The 16278-nt window shown below is 44.0% G+C and overlaps 1 protein-coding gene across 1 annotated transcript in view; it reads right to left on the bottom strand.

Annotated features, from left to right (window-relative positions):
• Window positions 1-16278, bottom strand: part of FCHSD1 (FCH and double SH3 domains 1) — a 198153-nt gene that overhangs the window by 175942 nt on the left and 5933 nt on the right. The gene's annotated exons all lie outside the window — the stretch shown is intronic.

Genomic DNA, 16278 nt, shown 5'->3' on the forward strand with positions numbered 1-16278 from the left:
ATCCGGACAGCGCTTCCGTGAGAGTCAGAGCTGTGAGGGCTCGATTCCACCATAGCGCCGACATGCGGATTCGCTTGGTACATTGAAGTGGCCGGGGCTGTTTCCATATGTGCGGCGTGCGGGAGCGATTTGGCGGCGGACCAAATCTGCACGACGGGACCCACAGAATTCGCCTGCGTCGGGAATCCATGCGAATCGCCGCTAATGTATTTAATAGGAAAAACGCATGCGTTTTTTCCCGCGATGCGCGTGCGATTTCGCACCTTTTTCAATGTTATTTTGCCCTGGCAGAGTCATGGTTAATGGCACACTGCCATGCGAAATCGCGGGTAAAAACGCATGCGGAAACGCATCCGCATGAGTTTTTACAAGCGTCGGGATGCCGGCGAAATCGCGTCGCAACAGTGGAAACGGGCCCTGAGCCGCAGCTCTGCCTCTCGGCGCGTCTGTCAGCCCGGATCGCTGCCTCTCCCCCGCCCCTCTCAGTCTTCCTTCACTGAGAGGGGCGGGGGAGAGGGGGAGATACGCACTAACAGACCCGTGCAGAGGCAGAGCTGCGGCTCATAGCTCTGCCGCACACTGAAGCGCACAGGGAAGATAAAATCCACAACCAAGAAAGTCGTGGATTTTGCATGGGAGAAGGAGGGTGGAGTTAGGGGGGATTCAGATTACAGCCACGGGGATGCGGCGGTTTAGTTAGGACAATCATGTTAAACACATTTTTTAAAATAAAAAGATGTTTTTTACAAGACTTCAGTGTCTCTTTAAAGAGAACCCGAGGTGTTTTCTAAGAATCATATCCGCACACAGAGGCTGGGTCTGCCTATACTGCCCAGCCTCTGTTGCTATGTAGTGTCCCCCCAGACCCCCCCCCCCCCGCGCTCTGCTAAGCCCCCATAAATCACAGCCACGCTGTCGACACGCATCGTGTCGCAGCGGGCTGTGTTTACCTATGTAGTGTCACTCTCGCCGCTCCCCCCCGCCTCCTGCATAGCTCCGGTCCCTGCCCGCGTCCCTTCCCTCCAATCAGCGGGGAGGGAAGGGACGCGGGCAGGGACCGCAGCTATGCAGGAGGTGGGGGGGGGGGGGGGGAGCGGCGAGAGTGACACTACATAGATAAACTCAGCCCACTGCGACACGCTGCGTGTCGACAGCGCGGCTGTGATTTATGGGGGCCTAGCAGAGCGCAGGGGGGCCTGGGGGGACACTACATAGCAACAGAGGCTGGGCAGTATAGGCAGACCCAGCCTCTGAGTGCAGATATCATTCTTAGAAACCACCTCAGGTTCTCTAAGGAAAATATATATTTTCAAAACTACTTAGTGAATGGCAGTTGCTCCGTCCAACTGCCATAAAACTGTGTAGCGAGCAGGGAAGCTGGCCAGCATCATTGCTTAAATCCTTTTTAGGGAATATCTGTACAAAGAATAAAAGCCTTGCTGAGAATCCCCTATGAAGAGATGGACTAGTCCAAAACCTGCGACTTCTGTCAGATTTCTACTACCTACTGCCAGTGACAGCAACATAGGAGAAAAGTAATTTATGGCTCATTTTACTGGAAAAAAACGTACTTCTTATTTGTATATGTTTGCGCATATTTACATATTTTAAATTTTACAATTTTTCGCCACAGTGCCCTTTTAAACAACATGAAATAGACAAAAAAGAAGATTAGAATTTAAGAGAATTAGGTACTAGAAGGGCACTTGAACTTAAAAATTACAGGTAGTCCCCGACTTATGAATGAGCAGCAAAAATAACACGAAAATGCAAAAAATTTGAAAAGACCTTGTAATATTTAAGAAAATTGATTTAAGAAAATTCAAAGAAATAATGGTTTTTAAAGGGACCCTTATCATATAAGCATACCCACGGCTATTAGGTAAAGAGGAGACACTTACCGGCCCCTTAGGTAAGCGCTCCTGCTCCCGGGCTGGCTGCTATTCATTACATGGGATCGGCGACTCTGACATAAAGTCGCGCTGTGACCCCGGAATAGGAAGCTTGCGGGTCCTCTCTGCACATGCGCAGGCTTCCGGGCTTCTTCCTCCTCTCCGAGCGTGAAAAGCAATATGACAAGCGGCAGAGGGAGGGGGAAGAAGCACGGAAGCCTGCGCATGCACAGAGAAGAAGCCCAGGCCTCCTATTCTGGGGTCACAGCGTGACTTTATGTCAGAGTTACCGATCCCATGTAATGGATAGCGGCCAGTCCAGGAACAGGGAACACTTAAAGGGAACCTAAGCTGAGAAGATATGGATTTTTCCTTTTATAATAATACCAGTTGTCTGACATTCCTGCTGATCCTGTGTCTCTAGTACCATTAGCCACAGCCCCTCAACAAGCATGCAGATCAGGTGCTCTGATTGAAGTCAGACTGGATTAGCTGCATGCTCGTTTCAAGTGTGTGATTCAGCCACTACTGCAGCCAAAGAGATCAGCAGGACTACCCAGCAACTAGTATTGTCTACAAGGAAAGATCCATATCCCTCTCAATTAAGGTTCTCTTTAAGAATGGATTCAGAATGGGTTAAGAACAAACCTAAAGTCCCTATCTTGTTCGTTAATCGTGGACTACCTGTAGTTTAAAAGTAAATAACAAGTGTTGTTGAGAAGTATTTCAAAGTGCTTTCTGCTGTCTTAGTGCTCTCAGCGCTCAGCTTTAAGATAATTGAAATAATTAATTGCAATTACAAACTGGGCTGTGGAGTCGGAGTCGTGGAGTCGGAGAAATTTTGGGTGCCTGGAGTCGGAGTCGGGAAAAAATGCACCGACTCCGACTCTTAATGAATTTAAACTGTAATTTAAATAGAAAATATGATAAAATGTTCTATTTCTCAGATAATAGTCATCATAAATAATTTATATATACAGTAATAGCTGTGCTTAGTCCACACAAATGAAATAAACCAATCAAAATTAGTTACTTGTGCTGCTTCAATAAAGCAGTCCCTGTATTTTTAAAGTCAGATACACATATCTGATTGTGACTGTACAGTATATATATGATGTGTACACAGGAATTTCATATATACTAAAGAACATCTATGCTGTAAGTATAAAGCCTGATGTGTAGCCGTGTCACTAAGAGATGGTCATTGAGATGGAAATAATTCTGCTCTGATGCTGATTTATGCAAATGTACGCACTCTCTTTGCTCATTAAATCATATAATTTGATATGTTGTTTAAATTTGGTTTGGGGACTACGAATTAAAGAGTACCGGAGACGGATGAAAAGAAAAGTTTTATACATACCTGATGCTTCTTCCAGCCCCCTTCAGGCCAATCAGTCCCTCGCTGTCCTCCTCCACCACCTGGATCTTCTGCTATGAGTCCCGGTAATTCAGCCAGTCAGCGCAGTCCGGCCACATGCTGCTCCTACAGCCAGAAGCATTCTGCATCTGCGCAATAGTGCTGCGCAGGTGTAGTACGCTCCCGGCGGCAGAGTGTGTGCATGCGCACTACACCAGACTGGCTCAAGTACCTGGACTCATAGCAGAAGATCCAGGTGGTGGAGGACGACAGCGAGGCACTGATTAGCCTGAAGGGGGCTGGAGGAAGCCCCAGGTATGTATATAACTTTAATTTCATCTGTCTCAGGTTTACTTTGTTACACAGTAGTACTACTATACATATGCACTCCCCACAGAGCTGCAGGGAATCCACTGAGAATGTTGTGCACATTGAACACAGAGGTGTGGTCTATCACCCATAAACCTGGTTCAGATTGTGCATGAAGAATGTGTAATAGAGGAAGAATCTCCTTATTCCCCTGCAAAGTACCTGCACATCACTCTTACATGTACCCACAGTCACATTGCCTAGGGCCTGATAGATGTTCTTGGTTCCGGTTTGTACCTTTTACAAGTACTCTTACCAAGGACTAGTTGTAGTCTATGACTAAAGGGAATAAATATGGCAGTCTCCATATCCTTCTCACTTCAGTTGTCTTTTAAAATTCCTAAGTGTTGGCAGTTTAGAGACAAATTTCATGCTACATACTTTCAAACAACAAGATTGTAATATGCAAATTAGAGGAGTCGGAGTCAGTGGAATCCTAAGCTGAGGAGTCAGAGTCGGTGGATTTTTGTCCCGACTCCACAGCCCTGGTTACAAACACAATAGCAAAAATAAGTCATAGTAGGAAGACAATCAGTTAGTGGCACATGTCTATAAAGACAAATATATTAATTAGCACTTTAAGATGTGAGGTTTTAGTAGAACACAAGGCAGTTGTTAAAAAATTGAATTGCTGGCACTCTATTGAGTGCATAATTAGTTAAAGGGGATCTTAAAGTGGAACTATAATAGAAAAATAAGCATTATTTTTAGAAGTTATTTTTTTATTGACACCATTTATAAATCAGTGTTTGCCAATTGTAAAATCTTTCCTCATCCTGATTTACATTCTGAATTATGTCACAGGTTAGTTTGGATCCACTGTAAAGGACACCTTAAGTGAAAAGGATATGGAGGCTGCCATATTTATTTACTTTTAAAGAGAACCTGTACTGAGTAAAAATTATTTAAAATAAACACATGAGGTAACTTCAAATGAACATTACATCGTTACCTTGCCATCAGTTCCTCTCAGAAGCTCACCATTTTCTTCTGACAATAATCCCATCCAGTTCTGACAATATTTTGTCAGATCTGAAATATATCAGTTGCTGTCAGTAAAATATCAGTTGCTGTCAGTTATAGCTGAGAGGAAAACTGATGTACCAGGTAATGTCCATGTTTCCCTATGACTGAAGTGGGCGATGTTACAGTTTAACTGTGTGCTGACCAGAAAGCTGTTATGGGTAATGGCTATTTTCAAAATGGAGGACGGAAAATTCCCTTGATCATAGTGAACAAATAGGACGCAGGACAGGAGAAAGACACTGAGGAGTAGACTACATGGAAGGTAAGTATGACTTTTGTATGCTTATTTTGACTTTTATTTTCAGTTCAGGTTTTCTTTAAACAATACCCGTTGCCTGGCAGCACTGCTGATTTGGCTGCAGTAGTAGCTAAATCACACCAGAAGCAAGCATGCAGCTAATCTTGTAAGATTTGACAAAAAATGTCAGAAACACCTGATCTGCATGCTTGTTCTGGGTCTATGGCTAAAAGCATTAGAGGCAGAGGATCATCAGGACAGCCAGGCAACTGGTATTGCTTAAAAGGAAATAAACATGGCAGCCTCCATATACCACTTCCTTCAGGTCTCCTTTAAGTGAGCATACCTGATAAATGGGGAATCACAGGCGCAAACCATAGATATGCAGGACCAAAGTTTTGATCTAACGAGATAACAGCAAAAAAGGTCCCTTCAGGATATTCAGCTTTGTTAGGTGACTCCGTAGTATTTGCAAAATGTATGATTAAGGATACAGCCTACATGCAAATGTAGGGAAGATGAATGGGGCTAAATTATATACCCCTCACATCCAAAGCGATATAAATATAACTCTTCGACACTACAAGGTAAACAGCAAAAGTCAAAGTCAAGTATCTTGGAAAGGAGTTGAGCACACCACATAATTAACACTTAACTTTTATTAAAAATCTTCATTAACATATCTTCATAGAAAGCAATAAAAAGGAACTCATGCAGGCACAAGCTAAATAATAAATTGCATCCTAGAACAGAGATGAACAAGGTGGCAGAGAATCAAATCCAGACAATGCACATTTTCAAGATCCTTTCCAATGACATACAATGTTGGCTAAGAAGCTGTGACACCTGAGATCAAAGCAAACTCTTTACGCCCTGAAGGACCTCAGTGGTCAAGTTACAAATAATCAGGGCCGGATTTGTACTTTTTACCGCCCAAGGCCAACGATACTGGCTGTATGGTTGTTATCTCTGTGTGCCACAGCGAGAATTATCCTTAATTTCCATCATTGGATGTCACAGACAATAACTATTTTAGTAATATGTGTATAGATTATAAATTATGTTTTCCTTAAGAACTTTTATGTTATGATTGCCATCTCGTTAATGATGGAACCATTGTGTCACCATGAGAGTTACGTTTATGTGTACCTTCAGAAAAGAGCTTACAGGTCTTGCAGGGACGAAACAAGTACAGGATAGAGAGTTCAAAGGTTAACTCTGTCTTTGTATATAGGGATGGCTGCATAGAACAGCTTTACTGCCCCTCACTGAGCCGCCCCTACATTTCTGGTGCCCTAGGCCATGGCCTATGTGGCCTTGCCAGAAATCCGGCCCTGCAAATAATCCCAGAGAGATTGCAAATGTATCTTCTAAAAACAATAGAAAATGACATAACTTGGAACAGTGTCTCCAGCTAGTAAGACTACTGAGCCCTGTTTGAAGTCTTGTGGGCTTCCAAAAACAAAAACCTAACTGTCCTTCCTGACAGTTAAATATTTAATTTCCCTGCTGAGAAAGCCTCTGGCCCAGATGGGTTTTCTGTCAAATAGTACAAAGAATTCAATCCCCAATCCCATTTTCCCTACAGTTAAATTATTCTAGTCTGTCTTAAGCCTTGTACACACGCTAGATGAAACCTGGCCAAGGTGGTCAAGAAGGACTACCTCTGCCGAGAATCTTGCTGTATAGCGCCTCTCGACACCATGACCAGCGATCAGCCCGGCAGATGGACTCAGCCAAGCACTGGACAACAGCATTGTTGTCAGATGAGGTAAGGATTGTTCTCCCTCAGATGAGGCACCCGTCTGCGAACCAGGTCGTCTGGGCACACGGCGCCTGCTGCATTGCGCCAGATGATGGCACGGCTCTAGCGGTAATGCAATAGTAGTCCACGCCCCGCCCACGGGCAATTCAGAGATCCCGAATTACTTCTACCTCCAAGTTGCTACGACTTGGAGTATAGTATGTAAGGCCACCTGGTGATTGAAGGGCAGCAGGATAAGCTGTCATTCGGCTCGCTCTGCACACAGCTGACCGGCGGCCAAACAATGCCTACACCCCATCTGTTAAGGGATGTTGAGGTCACAGATTCAGAAAAAGGAGGAAAGAAAGGAGCACTATCCATTAATTGTAAAGTAATAGAGGGAAATGTGTGCTAGTTAGTGAATAATAATGTACAACCTGCAAGAAAGAAAGAGGGTAAACAACTCACAAGGACTACACAACACACTGAGTAAGAGCTCATGGGAACAATGTGGCATTATAATACCATCCATTTCCCTGGCATTTACCTTGGTATAGCCAGAAAAGAAAATGCACAGGTCCAACAGGACTGTAAAAGTGAGTGGGTGCAAGAGCTTTACAGAGCACAAATATGGCCTAACATGTTTCGCCCTGAGATAGGGCTTCATCAGAGGACAAACAGCATGAAAGTGTGCATAACAAAGATGCATTTCCCCCACCACAATAATAAATATTGTCACAAAGGCATCTGGCTCCTGTTGCAAGTTTGAGAAACTGTAACATTGACAGGGTCAAAAGTAAATTCGAATGAATATTTTAACATTACTTGTTTGATTTAAATAAACCTAAATGTAAACCATCACATTTGATCGAAAATCGATCATAGTTAATAGATTTTAACTGGTCTGTTTGATTTTCAATGGCCGTGATAATATTAGTGAACCAAGATTGCCACTGAAAGATCGTTACTGAGACAAATGGGCAGCATAAGTCTGACTAGGCCCAGAAGTAGGGAAGCGTCTCACCAGACAGGAAGATGTAATACTTCTGAGTGCTGATACACAGGGCAATTGAGAACAAATTAATGGATCTCTGGAGCCAGTCCAATCTAGCAGCAAAAATATACATTTAATATATGCATTGATTGATCACTATAAAACTGCAAACTGAGTAGCTATGCAGCTCTTGAAAGTTGTACAGCAATAATATACCATATTTCATAAGACGCACCTAGGCTTAGATCTTGCATCTTGTCAGCATTTCTACTTTGCGCTAAAAGATTCCTCACAGCTTTAAGGACTCTTTCACAGTGCGACATGCGTGAAGTCGCATGTTAGAAAATGTTTCAACGCAGACTACTACAATACTAAGTCTGTGCGACATTCACGGTGCACATGTTGCGTTTGTGTGGAACGTGTAGCGTTATTAGAAAGTGCTGCATGCTGTGTATTATACACGTTATTAGCTGCGTTAGACTGTTCGCACATGCTCAGTAATGACTTGGTAGCATACTTTTCATTGCCTGTATGCTCTACTGTATGCGACGATAACTTTTTGGGGGCATTGCGTTGTGCGACCTTAAAGAGAGACCAAGAATTGAACTTTATACCAATCAGTACCTGATACCCCCTTTTACATGAGAAATCTATTCCTCTTCACAAACAGACCATCCCCCTGATGGTGGCGCTGTATGATGGAACCCCTCCCACAAGAAGCTTTGAGGACTGTGGTACTCCCGGCAGTTTCCTGTCTGTGAACCTTGTTGCATTCTGAGAAATAGCTGTTTACAGCTGTTCCCAACTGCCAAAACAGTAAAAATGTCACCATGTAATAAATGTCAGAATGTAAATCAGGGATTTAAAAGATTTTACAATGGGAAAACAGTGACTAAATCATTTATACATAATTATTGTAAAAATGAAGCACTTTTTTATTACATTATTTTCACTGGAGTTCCTCTTTAACGTCGCATTAAACCGCAACGTCCTACTGTGAAAGAGGCCTAAAGCTACTTTCTCAGACATTTTTTTTTTAGCAGAACATCACTGAAATGGTTAAACAAAGCACTTTGTCCTGCTATTCAGCTTCAAACAGCATCCAAACTGGAGATAACAGTATCTTTGTTTGCATTCCAGTGTTGATACATTTGTCTGTAACAAGTAAAAACACTTTCTGAGAAGCTGTCTCTGCTTCAGGTGCACACAGAGCTCAGAAAAACTCATTAGAAGATTTTAATATATAATAAAACGCAGTCGGAATAAAATGCAATGGCAGCTTTCAGGGCAGGAAAAACTACACGTTGAAAACTTGTAATTTGTAGACCGACAATATTACTTGTGCACAAAAGCAAATATGATAACCGTATGAATAATACAAAGTAGAAAAACACATTTTTATTGAATGTCATGTCAGAGTTTCAGACCACTTCAAGGGCCAAACATATAGAACAAAATAAATAAACAAAAATAATGAAAAATGTGGAACCTGAAAAAAAACCTGCTTTGGCAAAAAAACCTACATGACAAATGTAGCCCACGTGACGTCCACTCCTGTGTAAAAATCATGTGTTATGCAGATAGATCTGCTTCTTTGGAGATAGGAAAATGATGAACGGGGAGTCACTTAAGTATCCCCCAAACCGCTTCAAAACAAGAGCTATGCAGCTTATGAAAGTTGTACAGCAATAATATACCATATTTCATAAGATGCACCTAGGCTTAGATCTTGTGTCTTCAGGGTGCAGGAAAAGCTTCTGTCAGGTCTACATCCAGGTCACAGCGTTCAGCTGTGAATTTATACATTATAGACTGTAAGTACAACTGTAGCAAGATGGATATGTAGGCTGCCATATTTATATACTTTTAACTACCTGCGTAGTTGAAATTTACGGCGGGCAGGGGGCGCTGCGGTTCTGATCGGACATAAACTCTACTTCCCATTCACCGCGCGTCCCCGCCGCACTGTCCCCTCTCTCTCCGCCGCAATCAGCTGCCCTGCCGCCTCTATGACAGCAGAGCACTGTGAGCCGGGCAGGAGCCGTTTTCATTGGCTCCTGGCCCTGTCAATCATGTAAGCCGTTCCCATTGGCTTACATGGAGTGACAGGGTCAGGAGCCAATGAAAGCGGCTCCTGACCAGCGCACATCGATCTGCCGTCATAGCGACGGCAGAGAGAGCAGCCAGCGGCGGGGACAGAGCGACGTGACCAGCGGATTTTAGCGGCGATTCGTCGGGAAGCGGCAGTTTACTGTACCAGCACCCTCTGGTCCTTAAAGGGGCAGAGGGTGCTGGTACTCAAGTGGTTAAGCAATACCAGTTGCCTGGCAGCCCTGCTGGTCTATTAGGAAGCAGCAGTGCCTGAATAATGCCAAAAACAAGCATGCAGCTAATCTTGTCAGATCTGATAATAATGTCAGGAACACCTGATCTTCTGCATGCGTGTTCAGGGACTATGGCTAAAAGAATTAGAAGCAGAGGATCAGCAGGATATCCAGGCAACTGGTATTGCTTAAAAGGAAATAAATATGGCATTTTCCATATCCCTCTTGCCTCAGTTGTTATTTAAGTGACTTTGAATGAGGGATGATTGTCAGTGCAAGAAGAGCTGGTGCTAGCATCTCTGAAACGATGATTCTTGTAGGACTTTCCCGCCAAACAGTATCTTGGGTGTTTAGAGAATGGCAGTTGAGAAAACATGTTCAAGTGCCTAAGACTAGTCTGGTCAAAAAAGGCTGGTGATCAAGAGAAGTGTAAGGCGAGTAGCATGCATAGTCCTCAGCAACAGAAGGGCAACAACATGACAAATTACAACTGAATTCAACGCAGGTGCATCACAAAGCATAGCCCAATGCACAACAAAATGGATTTTGCAAAGGATGGGCTTTGGCAGCAGGAGACTATCAAGAGTGCCTTTAGTCAGGGGCGTCTCACCCACCAGGCAAGTATAGGCGGTTGCCTGGGGCGCCATGAGGTGGTGAGGCGCATTCCCCCGCCGCTGCTACTGTGACCATGTTTTTTTTTATTATATTATACTAGCTGATTGCCCGGCGTTGCCCGGGTATGTATTTGGCTGGTGTTAGCTCCGCCTACTTTTTCTAACCCTAACACACAATTACTCACTGACCAAGTTTGTGAGCTTTGCGGTCTTTGGTATCAATAATCTGCTTTGAAATGAAACAAATCTGATTGGCTGTGTGTGGCTCCACCCCCTTTTCTGAATTTGAACCCCAGTCACCCAATAACCAACTGTACCAGGTTTGAGGCCTGTGCCATTAACAGTTCAAGAATGGTAGCAATTAAATATTCCCCTTGAAAAGCAACAGGTGAAGTTTGATTCACTTTTGTAGGCTCCACCCACTTTTCTGAATATTAATCCCAGTCACCCAGTGACCAACTGTGCAAAGTTTAAAAACCCTGCTATTAACAGAATGGCTGCAGTATACATTTTCCCAGTGAAATTTGTATTTGTCTCCACCCACTGATGACCCGGCGTTGCCCGGGTATGTATTTGACTGGTGTTGGCTCCGCCCACTTTCTAACCCTAACACTCAAACACTCAATGACAAAGTTTGTGAGCTTTGGGGTCCTTGGCATCAATAATTTGTATATTCCCATAGAAATTAAACAAATCAGATAGGCTGTTTGTGGCTCCACCCCTCTCCAGCATTTGAACCCCAGTCACCCAATGACCAACTGTAGCAGGTTTGAGGCATCTACTATTAGCAGTGTGAAAATGGCAGCAATTTAAATATTCCACTTGAAAATCAACAAGTGAATTTTGATTGGCTATTATAGGCTCCACCCACTTCCCTGAATATTAATCTCAGTCACTCAGTGACCATCTGGGCAAAGATTAGGAACCCTGAAATAAACAGTGTAAGAAGGGCTGCAGTTTACACTTTCCCAGTGTAATTTGTTTTGGCTCCGCCCACTTTTTGTAACCTGGACACAAAGTCACTACTCAATGCCCAAGTTTGAGAGTTTTGGGGGTCCTTGGCATCAATAATTTGTATTTTCCCATGAAATGAAACAAATCTGATGCACTGTTTGTGGCTCTGTCCCCTTTTCTGAATTTGAACCTCAGTGACCCAATGACCAACTGTACCAGGTTTGAGGCTTGTGCCATTAACAGTGCAAGAATGGCAGCAATTTTTATATTCTCCTCGAAAAGTGACATGTGATTTTTGATTGGCATTTTTAGGCTCCACCCACTTTTATGAATATTAATCCCAGTCACCCAGTAACAATTAACTGTGAAGAAGGGCTGCAGTTTACAATTTACCAGAAAAATCTGTTTTTAACTCCACCCACTTTTTGTAACCTTGACACACAGTCACTACTCAATGACCAAGTTTGTGAGCTTTTGGGTTCCTGGCATCAAAATTGTGCTAATGGAAGCAGTTTATCCAGCAAAGAAATCTGGCTGTTTTTGGCTCCACCCATTTACTAAATTTGAACCCCGAACACTTAACAACTGACTGTAGCAGGTTTGAGGCCTCTGCTATTAACAGTGTGAGAATGGCTGCAGTTTCAATATTCCCCTTGAAAATCAATAGGTGAATTTTGATTGGCTGTTGTAGGCTCCACCTACTTTTCCGAATATTAATCCTAGTCACCCAGTGACCAACTGTGTGAAGTTTGAGAACCCTGTCATTAACAGTGTAAGAAAAACTGCAGTTTACATTTCCCCATGTAAAAAGTTAGTTGTTTTTGGCTCCACCCACTATTTCTAATCTTGACATACAGTCACTTAATGACCAAGTTTATGATGTTAGGCCTCTGCCATTAAGAGAGCATGAATGGCAGCAATGTAAATATTCCCCTTGAAAATCAAAAGGTGAATTTTGATTGGCTGCTGTAGGCTCCACCCACTTTTCTGAATATTATATCCCAGTCACCCAGTGGCCAACTGTGTCACGTTTGAGAACCCTGCCAATAACAGAATGGCTGAAATCAATCTAACAAATCTGATTGGCTGTTTGTGGTTCCACCCCTTTAGTGAATTTGGACCCCAGTCATCCAATGACTGACTGTATCAGGTTTGAGGCCTCTGCCACTAACAGTGTAAGAATGGTAGCAATGTGAATATTCCCCTTGAAAATCAATAGGTACATTTTGATTGGCTGTTGTAGGCTCCACCCAGATTTCTGAATATTCATCCAAGTCACCCAGTGGCCAATTGTGTAAAGTTTGGGAACCCTGCAATGTAAAAAATGAAGTCGTTGGCACCGCCCACTTTTTTTCTAACCTTGACATACAGTCACTCAATTATCAAGTTTATCAGCTTTGGGGTCCTTGGTATCAATACTTTGTATATTCCCATTGAAAAATAAACAAATCTGTCTGTTTGTGGCTCCGCCCCCTTCCTGAATTTGGACCCTAGTAACCCAGTGACCAACTGTACCAGGTTTGAGGCATCTGCTTTTACCAGTATAAGAGAATGGTAGCAGATGAAATATTCCCTTTGAAAATCAAAAGGTGAATTTTTATTGGCTGTTGTAGGCTCCACCCACCTTCCAAAATCTTAATCTGTCAACCAATGACCAACTGTGCAAAGTTTGAGAACCCTGCCATTAACGGTTTAAAAATGGTTGCAGTTTATATTTTCCCAGTAAAAGTTCTTTTGGCTCCGCCCACTTTTTGAAACCTTGACACACAGTCACTCAATGACCAAGTTTGTGAGCTGTCAGGTTCCTGGCATCAAAAATGTGTGAATGGAAGCAGTTTATCCACCAAGGAAATCTGATTGGCTGTATGTGGCCCCGCCCCTTTAGTGAATTTGGACCCCAGTCACCCAATGACCGACTGTAGCAAATTTGAAGCCTCTGCCATTAACAGTGTAAGAATAGCAGCAGTTCAAATATTCCCCTTGAAAATCAATAGGTGAATTTTGATTGGCTGTTATAGGCTCCACCCATTTTCTTGAATATTAATCGCATTCACCCAGTGACCAAGTGTGGCAAGTTTGAGAACCCTGCGATTAACAGTCTAAGAATGGCTGCCGTTTACATTTACCCATTTAAAATGAACGGCTGAAATTTGATTGGCTGTTTTATGCTCCACCCCCTTTTCCTGGATTTGCAACCTCGGTCACCAAGTGACCAACTGTGCCAAGTGTGGGGACTCTGGCTTGATTACTGTGAGAATGGCAGTCTTTTACATTTTTTCCATTGACTTGAATGGGTGGAATCTGATTTGCTGTTTTTAGCTCCGCCCACGTGTGCAGGGGGGCCGCGAGACCCCCAGAACATATCATCCCAGGCAGTAAGGGATCTGTGTACCAAGTTTCGTTCAAATCGGTCAAGCCGTTTTCGCGTGATCGCGGCACATACACACACACACACACACACATACACACACACACACACACACACACACATACATCCGATTTTATATATATAGATTATATTACCTCCCGACTCAGTCCCCGGTGCTCGGCACGCTACCATGTGCTCAGCAGTGCCTCCACCTCCACTTCTCCCCAGCAAATAGAGCAATCAATACTGCTCGTCTCTGCCAGGCTCCTTCTTTAAAGCCGTGCCCCTTCTTCTCAGTAGCCACACAGGTAAAGTGTTTACCTCGTGTGGCCCAGCCTTTAACTCCGCCCCACGCCAGTCAAACCAGGAGCCAGCGGCCAGCTAGCTTATGCCCCCGACAGTCTGACCCCCCACCTGTGTCACTGGCTGCACACAGACACTGGAGCGAGACAGCCAGGGGACGGATGCAGTCACAGAGAGAAGAATGTGATGTGTCCGTGTTGGAGCCCCGCCCCCGCACACTACAGCAACACAGCCCGGGAGAAGGGAAGTTTCTGCTCCAGAGTAGTGATGGGAATTCCGGCTCTTTTCAGAGAATCGACTCTTCTGAATCGGCTCCCATTAAAGAGCCGGCTCTTACGGCTCTGAATCGGCTCTTCATGAAATATCACTAAACACCACTCAGAATCGGAGTAAAAGCCCCGCCCCCGTCTCCATGTCAATTCCAGACTGCTTCTCTGACTGGGGCAATCCCTCCTGCTACTGCTCTGCTCCGCTCCATACACTCCTACAAGCTGCACGAGGAGGACTACATCTCCCAACATGCCTCAGTGCCCTTTATTGCAGAGCAAAGCAGAGCTCTGTGGGGCGGCTGAGGCATCGGCTCTTTCAAAACTGAGAACCGGCTCTTGTCGTTCGCAGCAAAGAGCCGGCTCGTTCGCGAACGACCCATCACTACTCCAGAGATGATAAGCTGCATGCACAGGCAGAAGAGAAGGTATGCAGGCAGGCTGCTAAGAACACTTCCTGTCCTGTGTGCAGACTCCCAGTACTGTTATAACTACTAGAATGTGCCCTGCTCTTTTGATACTAGAGTTTTCTTTGAAAGCTGGTTAGGCTGTAGGCTGGTAAAGCTGCAAACCTGTGCTTTAGTGCTGTGCTGTCTCTCCCTCTCCCCTCTCTGTTCCTCTGCCCCCTCTTCCATCTTATGCTGTCTCTACCCCTCTCTGTTCCTCTGCACTCTCTTCCATCTTATGCTGTCTCTCCCTCTCCCCTCTGTTTCTCTGCACCCTCTTCCATCTTATGCTGTCTATCCCTCCCCTCTCTATCCCTCTACCCCCCTCTTACATCTGATGCTGCCTCTCCCTCTCTACTCTTTCCCTCTGCTCGGATTACGTGTATTTTCTGGTGAAACGCTTCCACATTACGATTATTTTCTGACAACGCTGCCCCATTACAATTATTTTCTGGTGAAACGCTGCTGCCCTATGATTAATTTCTGGTGAAATGCTGCTGCAATAAGTGTATTTTCTGGTGAAACGCTGCCACCTTACGAATATTTGCCGGTGAACTGCTGCTGCAATAAGTGTATTTTCTGGTGAAACACTGCCACATTACGATTATTTTCTGGTGAATTACGATTCTGAATTACGATAATTACTATTATTTTCTGATGAAACACTGCCGCATTATGATTATTTTCTGGTGAAACGATGCTGCATTATGATTAGTTTCCTGGGGGGGGGGGGGGGAAGGGGCTTGGGGGGGTGGAACCACAGGTTTTCTCGCCTGGAGTGACAAAATGACTAGAGGCACCCCTGCCTTTAGTATTACAGAAAAATAGGAAAAGGCGCCTTTTCATGGTGGGATCTTGCCACCATGCTTGAAAGGTCTCAAATTGGTTTCAGGGACATCAGTTAGAGTTTAACCTGCTTCCATGGTCAGCTCAGTCCCCTGACCTCAATTTTATTGAGCATGTGTGGGACAAAGTCAAAAGATCACTTCAAAGCTTGGAAACGCCGCCATCAAATCTGACCCAACTTAGAGCTGCCATTATGTCAGCAGGGGCCAACATTCCTCAGAAACAATATCAGAAACGGTATCAGCATCTTGTTGAGTCCATGCTAAGAAGAATATTGGCTGTGATCAGAACTAAAAATGGACCAACTTTTTATTAAATGGTGTCTCTAATTTTTTGGCCACTCAATGTAGGTATAGGATGGGTTTCTAATGCTACAACCATATAATTACAGTTAAAAGTGGGTACAGGACCCTGAAAATAATTGACTGCATTTTACTATGTGTCATTACAATGCCTCTTTAAGACACACCCCTTATTACACCTCCAGCCACACCCCTTGTCACACATACTGCAAAAGTATTACATTAGCAAAAG

Source organism: Hyperolius riggenbachi, chromosome 3 (assembly GCF_040937935.1).
Source record: "Hyperolius riggenbachi isolate aHypRig1 chromosome 3, aHypRig1.pri, whole genome shotgun sequence".
Taxonomy (NCBI): Eukaryota; Metazoa; Chordata; class Amphibia; order Anura; family Hyperoliidae; genus Hyperolius; species Hyperolius riggenbachi.